This window comes from Cuculus canorus, chromosome 21, assembly GCF_017976375.1.
Source record: "Cuculus canorus isolate bCucCan1 chromosome 21, bCucCan1.pri, whole genome shotgun sequence".
NCBI classification, from domain to species: Eukaryota; Metazoa; Chordata; class Aves; order Cuculiformes; family Cuculidae; genus Cuculus; species Cuculus canorus.
In genome coordinates, this window is record NC_071421.1 from 2880936 (window position 1) to 2895401 (window position 14466).

Here is a 14466-nt window from a genome sequence, read left to right on the forward strand (position 1 = left end):
TGTGGTTTACACTCACACGTTAGAATCATTGCATCTGATGTCCGTTAAGTCCTGATAAGTGGTTTGATGCGCCGTTTGTCCTGCTCTGGGGCAGCACACAGCCTGTGTTTTCTGAACACATGTTCCACGTTAACTGTTTTCATTGACTATGAATCCATAAAAACCCATGTGGAACAGAGGGTGCACAGTACAGCCCTGCCTGCCCGGCTCCTTCCCATTCTAATTGGGTAGCAGAGCTGTTTAATAGAGTCTGTGGAGTCTGTTTAACTACATTCTGCCAGAACAATGCTCTATTCATGTTTTCAACAGAACACTAGTGATTGGACTAATATCTTTAAACTAGAAAACAAGTCTTAATTGGAACAGATGCTGCAAATACCGATGCAAATGGCCAGCTCTCGTGTGATCAAAACCAGGTACAGTCCATTGATTTGTTTTTAATAGCAGCTTTCATTTTTTATTAGTGTACACAAACCTCACTAACACTATACAAAAAGTCAGTTACAATATTCTGCAAAATCATCTTGTTTAAAACAGACTCTGCCGCGCATTGTTTCTGGCAAGGTGCTATTAAAGAGTTTCCGGCCGATTTGGGCAGATCAGGTTACCGAAACACTCTTCTCTGCTTTCTTCTCTCCTAGAATTTGAATAATCCCAGTGATTTTTGTAAAAAGCTATTGCTGTTACATTTAATAATCTGTTTAGATATTCACTTGTGTTACAAGCAGGCATTCAGGTTAGATTAAGCTAAATAAATCCCCAGTCCTGGTAAGCATGTGTGTGTTAGGTTGTGATCCACTTGCTTTTGGTTTGTGCTTCAGCAGAACACAGCATGCGTTCCCAGCACACAAACTTGTTATCGTGGCAGGATTTGGCCTGGGGAAGCATGGAAATGTTAAGAATACAATGATTTTTATGCTAAGAATAGAAATGTTCTGTGGTTTTCTGGAACAAATCGGCTTTGTCTTAAGGATGTGTGACCTGTTTGATAGCAGCAAGGGTATAAAAAGCCACTCAGAGTAGAGAGAAATTTATTATGGTACGGCTGGCACTAATAAGTAGTTTATTGGTCTGTCTGTGTATGCAAATATGTTCTGTTCCCTCAGTAGCTGCTGCTTAGAGTGGAAATATATTTATATGTATACGTATGTGTGTACTTGAAGCTGGCTGCACGGATAAGATGCTGCTTCACTCTAAGTGAAAAGAGAAGTTGCAAGCAAGAAAAGAGTAGAAGAAGGCTCTGGGGCCTATTTTCAAATCTGTATTTTTGTGTTGGGTTTTATTTTGAGAACTTTGTGTCAGGCCGGATGGGGCTGGGAGCCCCTGATCCGGTGGGAGGTGTCCCTGCCCGGGGCAGGGGTTGGAGCTGGATGGGCTTTGAGGTCCCTTCCGACCCAACCCATTCTGTGATTTAGCTTTGCAAGCCAATGGATTGCAGAGGATTTTTAGACGTGGGTGCTTGTTCTCTGATGTCTTGTTGAGGTGCAGCTCAGGGTGTGGGTATCGTTTGGGCAAAATAAGCCTGGAAGGGAGACCTGTGAGATCCACAGTTGTCACTTATTTGGGATACAGCTAGCAAAGAGGAGTCAGCCTGCAGCGGGGGTACATTGGCAAAGCTGGGCTGGGAGAGCTGCTGTGTGGCCGGAGCGCTAGGATTTCAGGCAGGAGGAGTGAGGGCCACGCTCGCTGCCCTGCGAGGAGGCTGCTCCATTCATCTGCCGTAATCACAATGATGATGTACAGGCTATTACGAGCCCAAGCTGCTGATGTGACAAACAGAGGAAAGCCCATTCATCCTGGTATGGTTTGAGGTCTTCCGAACAGAACAAATCTGCAGCCTCGCTCAGCTATTGTTGAGCTTCCAGCAGAGCCATTTGAGCGTTCAACCTCAGCAGAGACAGAGCCAAGGTGTGTTTTGCCCTGTCAGTTATGTTGAAAAGGTATGACATTTGAGGAGGGCTGGGGACTGACTTGATGAAAAAAAGGCTTTGCTCACTACCTACCGCAGCATGGACAGGACAGAAACAGGACCGGAGAGATGAGAGTTGGATGGGTTTCAGGAGGGGCGTCCCAAAAGGGAGCTGGATTGAATTTGGCTTCCTTAGGAAAAGGAGGGCCTGTCAGTCATCCCCAGCTTTGTAAAGAAATGAAAGGTATTGTGCTTGGCCAGCCGGACGCGCGGGTACGCCGAGCCCCATGCAGGCAGCGGCATTTGCAATTTAAGCAGCAGTCGCTGTGGGCTGGACAGTTCTCTTCCCGTCTCCTTAGATCAGTGGGTTTTATTCCCTCAAAGACACGGACGGCACGATTTGTGTTCGCTATTGTTACTCAACGAGTCGAGGACTGTAGGGTTTGTAGGAGGGCTTTTCTAATATTATCTTTTAACGTTTATCCAAAGAAAATTCGGCCTTGTGGCTTGATACATTAAGAAAGAATCTTCTCTAAAAGGGCTGGTACAAACCCATTAATTGCAGCAAATAATGAAGGGGCAGTGGGTAGCTGTTTGAAAGTCGGTCTCTTTCTTGATACGCTTCTTTTGGATTAAAAGCAGCTGGGTACAAAAGCAGTGGATTTCTCCTTTTATTCTGAAGAACGTGAAAAACTACAGGCTTGTAGCCAGGGAACTGGCTTGGGTTTAGGTACCCAGTTTAGATAAATCAGTGGATATGTGTATGAATTGATTAAGCCTACATAAAATAATTCAGAGGCTCTGTAATAAATGGTGCTTTGAGTGGATTTGGTGAGCTCTGTTATTTTTATTTAATGCAGATATTGTTGAAGGTGAGTGTAGAAAAGATTGCAGGTTCAGTGCTAATACGGATCTTGTTACAAGCCACTGGCTGATGGTTATGCTGTCACTGCCTTGGCTCTGATTTTTATGCTGAGAAATCATACAGAACATTGTATTGGACCACGTTTATGGGTTCTTCATACCATGGCCAGCCCCGCAAGCTCTCCCCCACTCCCTCTGGCTTGTTCCTCGCTCCCGAAGATGTGCTGCTCTTGCGGAAGAGCCCAGCACACGTCTGCCCTCCTCTCCCCATGGCTGTGCTCTGGAGGCCTGGTGGACGCCAGTGCTCAGCAAGCTGTGGTTCACATTCTAGGGAGTGAGTGAGGTGACAGTCTTTTGTTTGAATTGATAATTTTTAATGCTTGGATGCCCGTGCATTTGATCCGTATGGGATTTGGCAGAGGTTGGCTGCCGCCTTTTACAAGGTCGATAGAGGTGTGCAGATTTTCTCTGTAGTGGGCAGGGTCTTGTGTCAGCCCTGGGCTCCAGCTGGGCTCATGCTCACGCAGGAGGAGTGTTGTTGTGAGATGTAGCCCGTGGCAGGTAAAGCAAAGCTCTACGGGAAGGTGTTAACCTTTTTTTGCTGGTGTCCATAGCTTGTGACAACCCGGGATAGAAAAGGCGTATCTGCTGGCTCCACATGAGCTCATGTGAAGCCCTCCCAGCATGCTGGGAAGGAGCAGGCAGGGCTGGTGCCTCGGAAGGGCACTGAGCAGCCCATGGCTTCCTCCACACACACGTCTGAGGCTAATGGAGCTTTGACTCTCAATGCTTTTTCCCTACTCCAGTTCTGAGCTATGACATTCAGAAGGGCTTTTGCAGAAGGAGACTTCAGAAGGCTTTGCACCAAAGCTAAGCTGGAAACAAAGTCTGATGCTAACTTGGAAAACATGGTCTTCCTTCTCTGAAACCGCTTCCTTCCTCCACTAGGAACTGGATTGTAAGAGCCAACCCCACCTCAAGCAATAACCATTTTGAAATACAAGTGAAACTACCAGCAATAGTAGAGAATAAAAATACCAGAGCCGTGGGAAATGCTAGGAAAGCAGCCAATGGAAAGTGTAGTCTCTCCTGCAGGGAGCGCGATCCCGTTGTTGGACTGCCAATTTAATGAGATCTTACCAATGAGGTTCACTTCACGGAGTGCTGAAAGGAGCCCAGATTTCTTGCGTTGTCTTCGTGGTTGCACTCTGATCCCAGATGGGCGGATAATAACGTTATAAATGATTTACTGCCGTACCGTATATGTTATGAGAGGTTTATAGAGATCAAATCGCACAGTGAGCTGGAAAATCCTCTCTATTGTTGAGGCTGTTCCCTGGCTGCTGCTGGCAGGAGTACAGTAATGGCATGTGAGGGAGTTTGCCTCATTCAAACAATAGTATAGGCATTATATTATAATTACTCCCATCATTAGGCCAGATTTGTTAGAGAGAAGAAAAACACCCACAAACAAGAAAACAGTGAGTTTTTTCTTAGCTGCATTTAATGAAGGCCTCCCAGTCCTTTCTGAAGAAGTCTTCTTTGCAACGCTATATTTTCCTGATGGCATAACAGCAAGTTTTTACTTTCTAAATAGCCTGGAATAGATTTCCTCCCCAGTTGTCTGTACTTCGGAAATTAAGCACCTTCCTCACAAGGATTTCCTGGGCCAGCTTTAGCAGCCTCTGATCTGCCACCTTAGAATAAAGGGCTGAATATAAACCTTGGGAAGGTAGGACAATGCCTGGGCTGGGAAGAGAAAACTTATATGAATTTGAAGTATTGCGAGTATAGTCTGACAAACAGCAAGAATGTAGCAAGCAGGAGCAAAGCATTTCTTGCCCCGTGGCCCCGGAGGCAGCACCACGAAGTTCATCTCCACTGCGGAGCTGGGATCCAGCAGTACAGCCTGTGATGATGGCCCCACAGATAGTAGCACACTTTCCCTTTGATGTATTTTAAGACTTCTTTCATTTGTTTATTTTTGCTGTCACATTAGTTCCCTTAGTCCCTTGTGTGAGCCAGATCCTGCAGGATATCATTATATTCAGTAAACGAGGAAGTGGAATGGGACACCTGAGTGACAGTAAACGAACTTATCTGCCAGTCGCGAGGGGCCGGGTTACACAAGGGCTGGACTTTACACACAGTCCTGCAGGGAGAGATTCAAACTATTCGCTGCTTGGCCTCGTCTGCAGAGGGCTTGCACTTCCTGGAGTCAAGGTGCTTAGTGCTTCCTCTGCCAGGGATTACACAGGATTTCCCTCTGTGAGCCCCTGGCCCAGGGTGCCCAGAGCAGCGGTGGCTGCCCCATCCCTGGAGGGGTGGGTTCCAGGCCAGGTTGGATGGGGCTTGGAGCCCCTGAGCCAGTGGGAGGTGTCCCTGCCTGTGGCAGAGGTGGGACTGGATGGACTGTAAAGTCCCTTTTGACCCAAACCATTCCATGATTCTGTGCTTCATAGAAATCAGATGTCTTTAGGTATCTCAGTGTACTCTGAAATCAAACAGGCAGACAGTTCTCCATTCCCAGTGGGAAGTGGCTTGTCCGTTCTCATTCACGGTTGCAGACAGCACCTTATGTAAGTGTACGATCCGCTGGTGCCATGGGGACACTGGTGGCTCATGTGGAAAATTTTTATCAGTAAAATATTTGTGTTATTCATTGCTTTCCAGTGTCGTTAAGCAGCTGACAATCCTCTCAGAAGAGTACTGAGAGGAGGAGGAGGGAGCTTTTTGGAAACTAGTTGGAGGATCTTAGTTGTAACACGCAGTGCAAGGTCAAAGTTATCATTACTGCTTTCTATTGCTGCTGTTATTGAAAGAGAAGTATTGATTGTGAAACAACAATACCTCCAAAATAATTTATGGTGCATGTGGTTCCAAAATGAGGCCATCTCTAGCCAAAAAACTGCAACTGTTGGTAGTGCTTTTGATTTTAACGTCAGCTTGGACCCATCATACCCAATACCCAAGGGAAGCATCCTCCGCTTTTCTCCAAGCAAGGAATTTGTGGCAGGCAGAGCACGACCCTTTGGGGTGCCCGGCGTCCCCGGAGCATGGCGCTGGTTTCCCAGAATTCAGGTGAGCACCTTTCCTCTGCGCAAACGACACAGCAAGCGCTGTGGGTGCTGCCCGAGCCAATCCCAGCCCTGGAGCTTCCCGCTGTTGTGCTCCTCAGGAGCCATGCGGATCGGTACCTGTTGTGCTGGCACAGAAGGCTGGGGTTTGGTTGCCAGCTGTAATCACCGCTCTGTGGCACTGTGCAGCGTGAGGCTCTTATTTGTTTTGTTTATTCAATCTCTCGTCACCCTGTAGGCATTTATTTCTTGCCCCAGAGTCACGATTACCACTTTAATTATTAGCATTTCCTTTGCCAGCAGTTCCATAGCTTTCATTCCCTGAGTCAGCAGGGCCTGCTGCAATTGAAAGCCTTGAGTGCTTTACCCTACCGAGACACAACTGTAACTCGATGAGCTGTTTGCAGTGGCAAACCCATTTTTAAGTTCCCAAACCTGAACAGCCCTCCTTCAGTAAGTGCTGCTAACAGGAGCCTTTGCAAATAATGACTTTTCATCTCAAAGACCTGGGTAATTTGATAGGACAATGAGGAGTCGTTCCAGGTCTAACGTTTGAAATACCTCAAAATTATTATAATTGGATGTTTGCAGGAGGAGGGGGAATCTCCATGTCTTAAATACCTTTTCACAACACAAATTCATCAGATTCCGAGAACCAGGAAAGCAAATTCCGTGTTTGTTTAGGTCCTGTGCAAAAGAAACCACGAGCTAGTTCTCTCCATTAGTTCTGCAGCAGGGAACAACGTGCAAACACTGGCCTGGGTTTTGAAGTCCTTGCTCAGTTTGTCCTTGGTCAAAACTCTAGCTAAGCATCCTCTAGATGTTTGGTTGGGCGGCTGGCAGATGATTTCTGATCCAAAAGCGTGGAGCAGCAGTTTAGTGAGGATATAATTAGAACAGAAATCTCCCCGTGGAGGGAAAACCGGCACAGCTGCATTCAGCAGTTGCTTGGTACTTTCTCTTTCAATGGCTCGTGAGATTTTAGTTTTGGAATTAAACTTCTTTCTCAATATCTCCCAGTCTGTAGGCTTCTGGGCTGATTTCTGCAATCACTGTTCTGGTTTTAGTGATCATTGTTTGGTAGGACCAGAATTTTAGTTGTTACCTAAACATCCCATTGGATGTCAAATCTAAATGTGAGAGTTTGAAAATACACAAGGGAAAACCTTCAGTGTCTAACTCGAGACAAAGCCAATAAGCTGGTGCTTTGTAGTAAAGTTCTGAGTGGCTCCCACGATCCTTATTACAAAATGATGAATTTTACTTAATGAAGTTCTGAAGTGCTCATGATTTTTGAGTCAGGTGGTTCTGCCTCTAAACTCATCCATCTGCGTTGGGTGCTTTTTTGGTTTCCGTAGTAACCGGGCAATTCATCATCTTTCACATATCTGGCCTTACAATATCTTACAGTGAGAAACTCCATGTCCGTATTATAAATGTGCAGCCAGAGGTGTAGGGAACCAAGCGATTGCCCAGGGCTGCGGAGTTCATCTGCAGCTGAATAGGGCAAGAACGTTACTTTCCTGAGTTCCAGGAAAATGCCTTAACCGCCAGGCTGTCCTTTCCCAGGGAGGCATTTGCTGTATCGGATCAGCCCCAGCTGAAGGTTGTGTCCCAAGTGTTCTTTTTCTCAGGCTCGGCAAAGAGACTTTCAAAAATGAAGAGGCTGGAGTTTCCGAGTGGTACAGAACGGAGTGAGTAATGAAACAAGAAATCAAAACTTGCAAGTAATGTATTCAGCATAAATGCCAGGCGCATTCTTTGGGTAAATAACTCGCAATGAATAATTCAACCAGCGTCATCACTACAGGGCATAGGAACAGGGTTGAGGTTGAATCATTTGGCCTTTTTCTTCATGAAAAGGTCAACCCAGATTCAGACTCTGATGCATTCCAGCTCTGGATGTGGGGTTTGCTTGTGGCTTGGCCAGAGATGGCCAAGGGTCAGGTTTGGGCCCATGCTGAGCAGCCTTCCATCTCTTTGAAATCTAAAGAAACTCCAAGAATTTGGTATCGTGTAGGATACAATTCAAAGCCACCTTTCAAAAAATGCATCTGTAGCCTCGAACCGTTGTGAAAGTAGCAAAACGTTGAACGCTATTGAGGAATCCTGGACTAACACAGCTCACAGAGCAGGGAGAAGGCTGGTGGCCTTTGGAACAACTTCTCACATTAATTTTCTTCCAATGCTGACAGCTTTGATTTATTGCCTTAAGGCTGGTTAGAAAACACCCAGACATGATCGAAGCCAGGAGTTATGGAAAGAAAAGGAAAATATGGTAAACTTAGTGATGAATAGCACTGGTAGACAGACAAACATTGCTCTACGCTCCTACTGCACCCAAATATTGTCTTAGAGTGAAGATGGGAACAGAGGCTTGGCTTGCACTTTCAGTATTTCTTGTTTCACTTCTCATATGTTGAACATTCTGCTAGGAATCCTCTGGGAACCGTGGGTTTATTTTCTTTCTCTGTCAGTTGAATGCCAGCTGGAGCACCAGCCAAAGGACTTTGAAAATGAAAGAGAGAAACACAGGGGCTGAGAAAGTCCTTTAGATTGTTTTGTTGTGAGAATCCAGTATAATGATTCCTTGCCTTTCCCTTTCCTCTGACACTGAAGGACTCTGCATCTATAGCTGGTACCAGACCCTTGAAAGGCAGCTTCTCCAGCCACCCACCCATCCTGTCTTCTGCATGTATCCGTCTAGCCTTTCTTCCATTTCAATTGCTAATATCCTGTTCTAAAACAGGACTTTTTCTCCCCAAGCCAGGTTCAGGGAGACCCACGTTTGCAGCATTTTGCCTTTATAGGTACTAATTCATCTTCGGCTGCTGAATCTCCATCTCCCACATGTCAAACCATTAAAAAGCAGGCAAGCAAGCAGCATCTCTGGGCGCACAGCACGTTGCTTGGGTGTGTGCAGTTCTGGCAGGGTTAGCTGGAGTTACTCTCGTCAAACCAACGAGAAGAGGGATTTGCTGCTCTGTCTTCTGTCGAGTAAGGTTTGGTGGTAGGCTTCTGCGTCAAAGTGGATGTTTGAAGGTGAACTGATCACTTAAATGCCTGTCTGTGCTGATGAAAAAATGATGTTGCTTGCCAGCGCTTCTTCCTTAGAAGTCAAAACAAAGTATTATTTCCCAACAGAAAATCGGGTAAGTTAGTTTAAAGAGGGTTTCTTGGGTTAGCAGGATTGTTTGCTGGAATCCCTGGCTGCTTCGGGCTCTCACACCCCTTTTGCTCTATCCAGTTCCTGTTTACAAAAGCAGAACTGGCCTTGCAAACCAAAATGAACCAAATTACTGAGGAATAGGACATCGGGAAAGTTGTCTTCAATTTCATCAACGGTTTTAAATAGTTGGAAAGTGCAGTGTAAACACCTTAAGAGCAAGCAGACAGATTTCTCTTGATGTTCAGAGTTTTGGGGATTTATAAACAGAGAGGCGGTTCTCAGGGTGTGGGACCGATGTTTCAGACTTTCCACCAAAGTCACATATGTTCATGTCATTACAGCTCTTCCTCCAGCCTAAATTGTTGGCACAGGGTCCCAAAATGTTTCTCGTTAGTAAACTTTTCATAACCTCCAAAACTGCAACAACTGTAGAAGAAAATGTACCAGGATGCCAGCTGGAGCTGGCACTTGGCGCGGGGCTCCCCGAGCTGTTTGCTTAGCTGGATTTGAAGGATGTTCCGGACCAGCTAGCAGGACATGTGACTGAGTTTTGACCTAAACCACTGGCCCGCTTCCAGGGATCCTGCGTACTTCATGGGAATGCTTTCCACTTGTCGCTTTCCTACCTCAGACACAGCTTTTAACAATTTGCTCGTAAACCCAAGCCCGACAGCCGTTGGAATATGGTGGTGCTCAGCTATATAAAGTAACAATGAGGTTCCAGAACAGCTCAGTGTGTATTTAATGCCGAATTAACAACTTTCCAGGGGGAAGAGAGCCCTGCTTTCCTTTTTTTTCCCCATTGTACAGTCTCAAAACTCCTCACACCTCTGCGTTCTTTTACGAAGGCTCTTATCTGAGCAGACGCGGGGCTGTGCGTGTAACAGGGAGCGGCGCACAGGAGCTGTCAGTGCATCAGATGGGAAGTTCTAGACCACGGCTTTGTTCCATCCACTCAGTTTGATGTGCTGTGGTTGGGGAGGGGGTGTAAAAAGTGATGCATTGCTGCTATTTTCATGTCCCGTGTTTGCATTTGTGCTGGTCTGGTACTGAAAAGCATCAGGTGGAGTCTGGGATTGTCCGTGTTGGGATGCAGGAGGTGCTGTGGGAGGTTGCTGCCAACAGGTGGTTGCTGCAACTCAGAGCTGGAGAGATGCTTGTGGTCCAAGGAAGAGCCTGTGCAGCTATCAGCCACTCTTCTGTGCCTAAAATGTGCCTTCTTCCTATCAGTATCCAGGGGCAACCTGTAGGGACAGAGTTATTTCAGAGAGTGGAGCCGCGAGGCCTTGGTTTTACCAGGAATTTCCCCAGGAAAGATTAATTTGTGGATGAGTGATTGGAGCTCAGCTCAGTGAAATTGTTTTACCTGATTCAGAGTGTTCAGACAGTAAAAAAATATAAGTATCTTCCTGGATTTCTCTTCATATTGAAATAATCAAGACTAGTATTTTAACTATATGAATTTTCAACCAAGACTTTTATTTATGTCATTTCCTAGGCATAGATGTCATTTTTTCTTCTCCGACATGGAAAATAACGTGAACTTTGTCATTCTCAGATGCTGAATTCCAAATCATCTGAATTAAATTTGAATCCCAGTGGGTTCTGCACCTTCCCAGTTGTTCATCACTTGCAGCATTTAATACATTTTAGATGACACTATTAATTCCAGCCCCCCTGGAGACACTGGTTAGACTTCGTGAGCCCGTCGAGTAGAAGACCGTGAACGAGTCCCCAGAGCTGTTCCAGTTTCAGCAATGCAATAAGTTAAGTTTCCTTCAAAAGGACAACACGTGGTAGGTTTTTTTAGATTTTATAATTTGTTTACAATTTCAATTTCCCTCCCTCCGGTACTGTTTAGGAATGATAAGCTAAATGCGTTTTCTCCCTGTATAGATCCTTTTTTTCTATTTAGCAAGCATTGATTTTACTCCCTTCCCCAGGCCTTTTGTTCACAGCCAAAAAGAACACGTCCTCTTGGCTCTGCTTTCCAGAGGGCCTGGGGACGTGACCAGGAGTGGGTCCGAGCACAAGAGAGGGTCCCGCTCCCTCCTCGCTGGCGCTGGCCGGCACAGCTGCCCACGACACCGCCAGGGAGGTTTGGTGCTGAAAGGGTTTTGGAGCCAGTACGGGGAGTCCAGGCCCGTCTTGTGCTTTATAAGGACTTTTATGAGACTGTTCACTTGTAACAGTAGACACTAAAACACAGACTTTTAAACCATTTTTGTTTCGTGCCGCGTGGTGGAGGGCCCAACCTTCCTGGCTCTGAGTTGCTTGCTGAAACCTTTTATGGCGCAGAGCCACAGACGTTGGCGAGACGCGTGGTCCCAAGTGACTCGGCAGCATCCGCTTCCAAGTGCCTGCTCGCCTGCTGCATTCAGTAGCTGGGCAGGCAGCTCACTGGCCCTGCGTGGCTAAGCATCACCCTCTGAGGCTGGCAAAGCCCTGTTGCAGGCCCGTGCTTGAACCACAGGGAGCTTATGTTCCTCAGGAACTGCTGCCGGGCCATGCAGCCACAGTGTCCTCATAGGATGGGAGAGAGCTCATAAGCCATGAGGATGATCCAAGGGCTGGAGCACCTCCCATCTGAGAACAGGCTGAGAGAGTTGGGGCGGTTCAGCTTGGAGAAGAAAAGGCTCCAGGGAAACCTCAGAGCAGCTTCCAGCACCGAAAGGGGCTCCGGGAAAGCTGGGGAGGGGCTCTGGATCAGGGAGTGCAGAGGCAGGATGAGGGGGAACGGTTTTCAGCTGAAAGAGGGGAGATTGAGATGAGATCTTGAGGAGAAATGTTTTGCTGTGCGGGTGGGGAGGCCCTGGCCCAGGCTGCCCAGAGCAGTGGTGGCTGCCCCATCCCTGGAGGGCTTCCAGGCCAGGTTGGATGGGGCTTGGAGCCCCTGATCCAGTGGGAGGTGTCCCTGCCCATGGCAGGGGGAAGAAATTGGGTGGGCTTTGAGGTCCCTTCCAGCCCAAACTGTTCCGTGATTCCACAATTCAGTGATCAGTTCAGCAGCCCAGCCCTGGTCAAAGGAAGGAAGAGCTGCCCTAATTGCTTCTAATGGGCGATAGTCCGTCTCTAACACATGGAGATCAGAGGAAAACCACCTTTGGGCCAAGCTGCTGCATCAGGGCCGAGCTTGTGGAGCCACTAATCGCTGGCCTTGGCAGCAGCTCTGCTGACACCGTGGCCAACTGCGCGCGCAGGGTCCGCACAGGAAGCCCACAGTGCTGCAAGGAAAATGGAAGAGGAGGATTTGGGCCATGTGGTGCCCATAAAAATGAATGCAAAGTTTCAGAAGTATATGAAATCTGCAGATAGGGTTTTCATGTTTTGAAAGTGTTGAGTATTAAAAACCACTCAACAGGAGTTAAACACAGGCAAGTGAGTCAATGAGAAGATATAAAATCATCAGGAAAGGCTGAGTTTGTTTTAATACAGGGATTACTGTAAACACCAGGAGTGCATGGTAACAATTTGTAGTCCATGTGTTTTGAAATATAATAACTGGTGTCAATAAACACATTAAAATTCAACTTCAAAGAGTTTATGGATGTTTGGAGTGTCTCGAAGACATTGCAGAATGGGGATTTTAGGTGGAAACAAGTGTGGGAGCAATCAAACACCGCTGCTCTGTGCAGAAAGGGATGGAGTCAAGTTGTCAGAGATGTCTGCGATGGGGATTGCTGCTTCGTACCGGCTAGGAACTGCTCTCAGCTCCATTTCTTTCTGACTCCCTCGCCTTCTGCCCTGACCTTGTTTTTCTCATTCACCTGGATGCCTGACGTCTTGGACTGAATTCTTCTGAGCAGGGCCCTGCTCTTTGCTCTTTGTCTCAACTCAACTACTGAATTCACTTTGTATCTGCGCCAGAAGGGCTGGTGACACGGACTGAGCGTTGTTCCCGAGAGCTGCCAGGCTGAAGGCGTCCTTCGCTGCTGCAGCGTTTGAGGTGTTTGGTTCTCGCGGGCACTGTGAGCTGCCACGCCGAGGTTTTAGGGCATGGAGAAGGCTGAGCAGCCTCCATCCTGTCTCCCCATGCGCAGTTTCAGTGGCGGGACTCTGAAGAGAAGGTTCTTGTCCCTCATTCAAACTTCTACTGGGTTGAAATACCCTCTGCTGCACTTTTTCTTGTGTACTATTTATTTGTATGCGTTTAGATTCACTCTGTAACTGCTCTGCTGTTTGTTACACAAATCACGGGCATGCTCCGGGGACGTGGCTTTGTGAGCTTTCAGTTGCAAAAGCACAGGCTCCTAAGGATTAAGCTTTAGCACTTTAATCTGGTGTAGAAAGGCATGGAGAGAAGCAAATCTCCCTCAGTCTCCACTCTTACTTGTCTCTTTGGTAACACTTCTAGACGTGGAAAGGTTTTTATCCCGCTGCTGCAGATGGTACGCGTTAGTCAGGCCTTTGGGGTTTATGTGGGCATACAGACTAAGAGGTAGCAGACTCTTTTCCCTCTGGTTTTACCCCAGGTAAACTCAGACCTCCCAAAGCTCATTACTCCTTTGTAGGTGTTTTTCAGCCCGGATGGATTTACTCAGAACCTGCCCTGAGTTACATGTTTGTCTCCGGTAGCATTTGGAGAGAGGATGGCTCTGGAGGAAGAACAGGCCCTGGCTTGCCTGGGGACATCACTGCGCGGGAGACACGGTCGGTGAGGCAGAGAGGCACGTGTAAGCCAGCAAGTGAAAATGTGTGCTCAGCACTGAGATGTCAAGCAAGGAAGACTGGCCTATAAACAATGTGCTCAATTATCTCTGTGTTTTTAGTCCGCTGTCTGTGGGATTGGGCTCATATCTTCACTATGTTGTGGGAATTGCATTATTACTGCATTTCTAATGTGCCTCTCAGCTTCAAGTTCATATTCCACCCTGTTAAGAGGTGACAAACAGTGTGTACCATCTAGTCGAGGCTGTAGCAGCTCGTGTGGAATGGATTTGCTTGTCTGACTCCACTTCCTTATGTGTCTCTCCGCAGCCGGCAGCCCCTGGCAAATGTCAAAGGCCAAAGACAGATTGTTTGGTGCTCAGAAAATGAGCGACCTTTCCATTCCTGAGCAGCATCTTGTCATATCAGTGTGAGCTCTGAGCCAGGTAAGCATGAGAAAATCTAAATGTCTCATCTTGTCTCTTCTACGAGTTCAATGTACAATATTTCTGCTAAACACGACCGGTAATTTCACTTATTACAAACCCTAGAGTAACAAAGCTAATTCACACGTGCCCCTCTTAAGGTGATTTATAGCAGAACCGATACGAGGGAGCAGATGAGCGTTCCTGCGTCGAGGTTCAACTGCCATTTATTAATCACAGTCAATATTCGCTTGTTTTAATACTCAACATCAGGTTCCAGACAGAGCGCTTCGCTGTAAGCCGCACGCAGACCACGCAGGATTAAATGGGGCTTCTAGTGGGATGCATGTAAAAACCTCTTAAATGATTAGGACA

At 46.9% G+C, this 14466-nt stretch overlaps 1 long non-coding RNA gene across 3 annotated transcripts in view; it reads left to right on the forward strand.

Annotated features, from left to right (window-relative positions):
• The first annotated feature begins 338 nt into the window (after nucleotides 1–338).
• Nucleotides 339–14466, forward strand: part of LOC128854235 (uncharacterized) — a 31208-nt gene continuing 17080 nt past the window's right edge. For 2 of the 3 annotated variants that reach the window (XR_008453217.1, XR_008453218.1), the window contains exons 1-2: nucleotides 339–416; nucleotides 13997–14112. This is a non-coding gene — a long non-coding RNA (uncharacterized LOC128854235). Of the gene's footprint in view, nucleotides 417–10525; nucleotides 10816–13996; nucleotides 14113–14466 lie in introns of those variants that run through there. The other variant, XR_008453219.1, reaches the window with a different exon arrangement.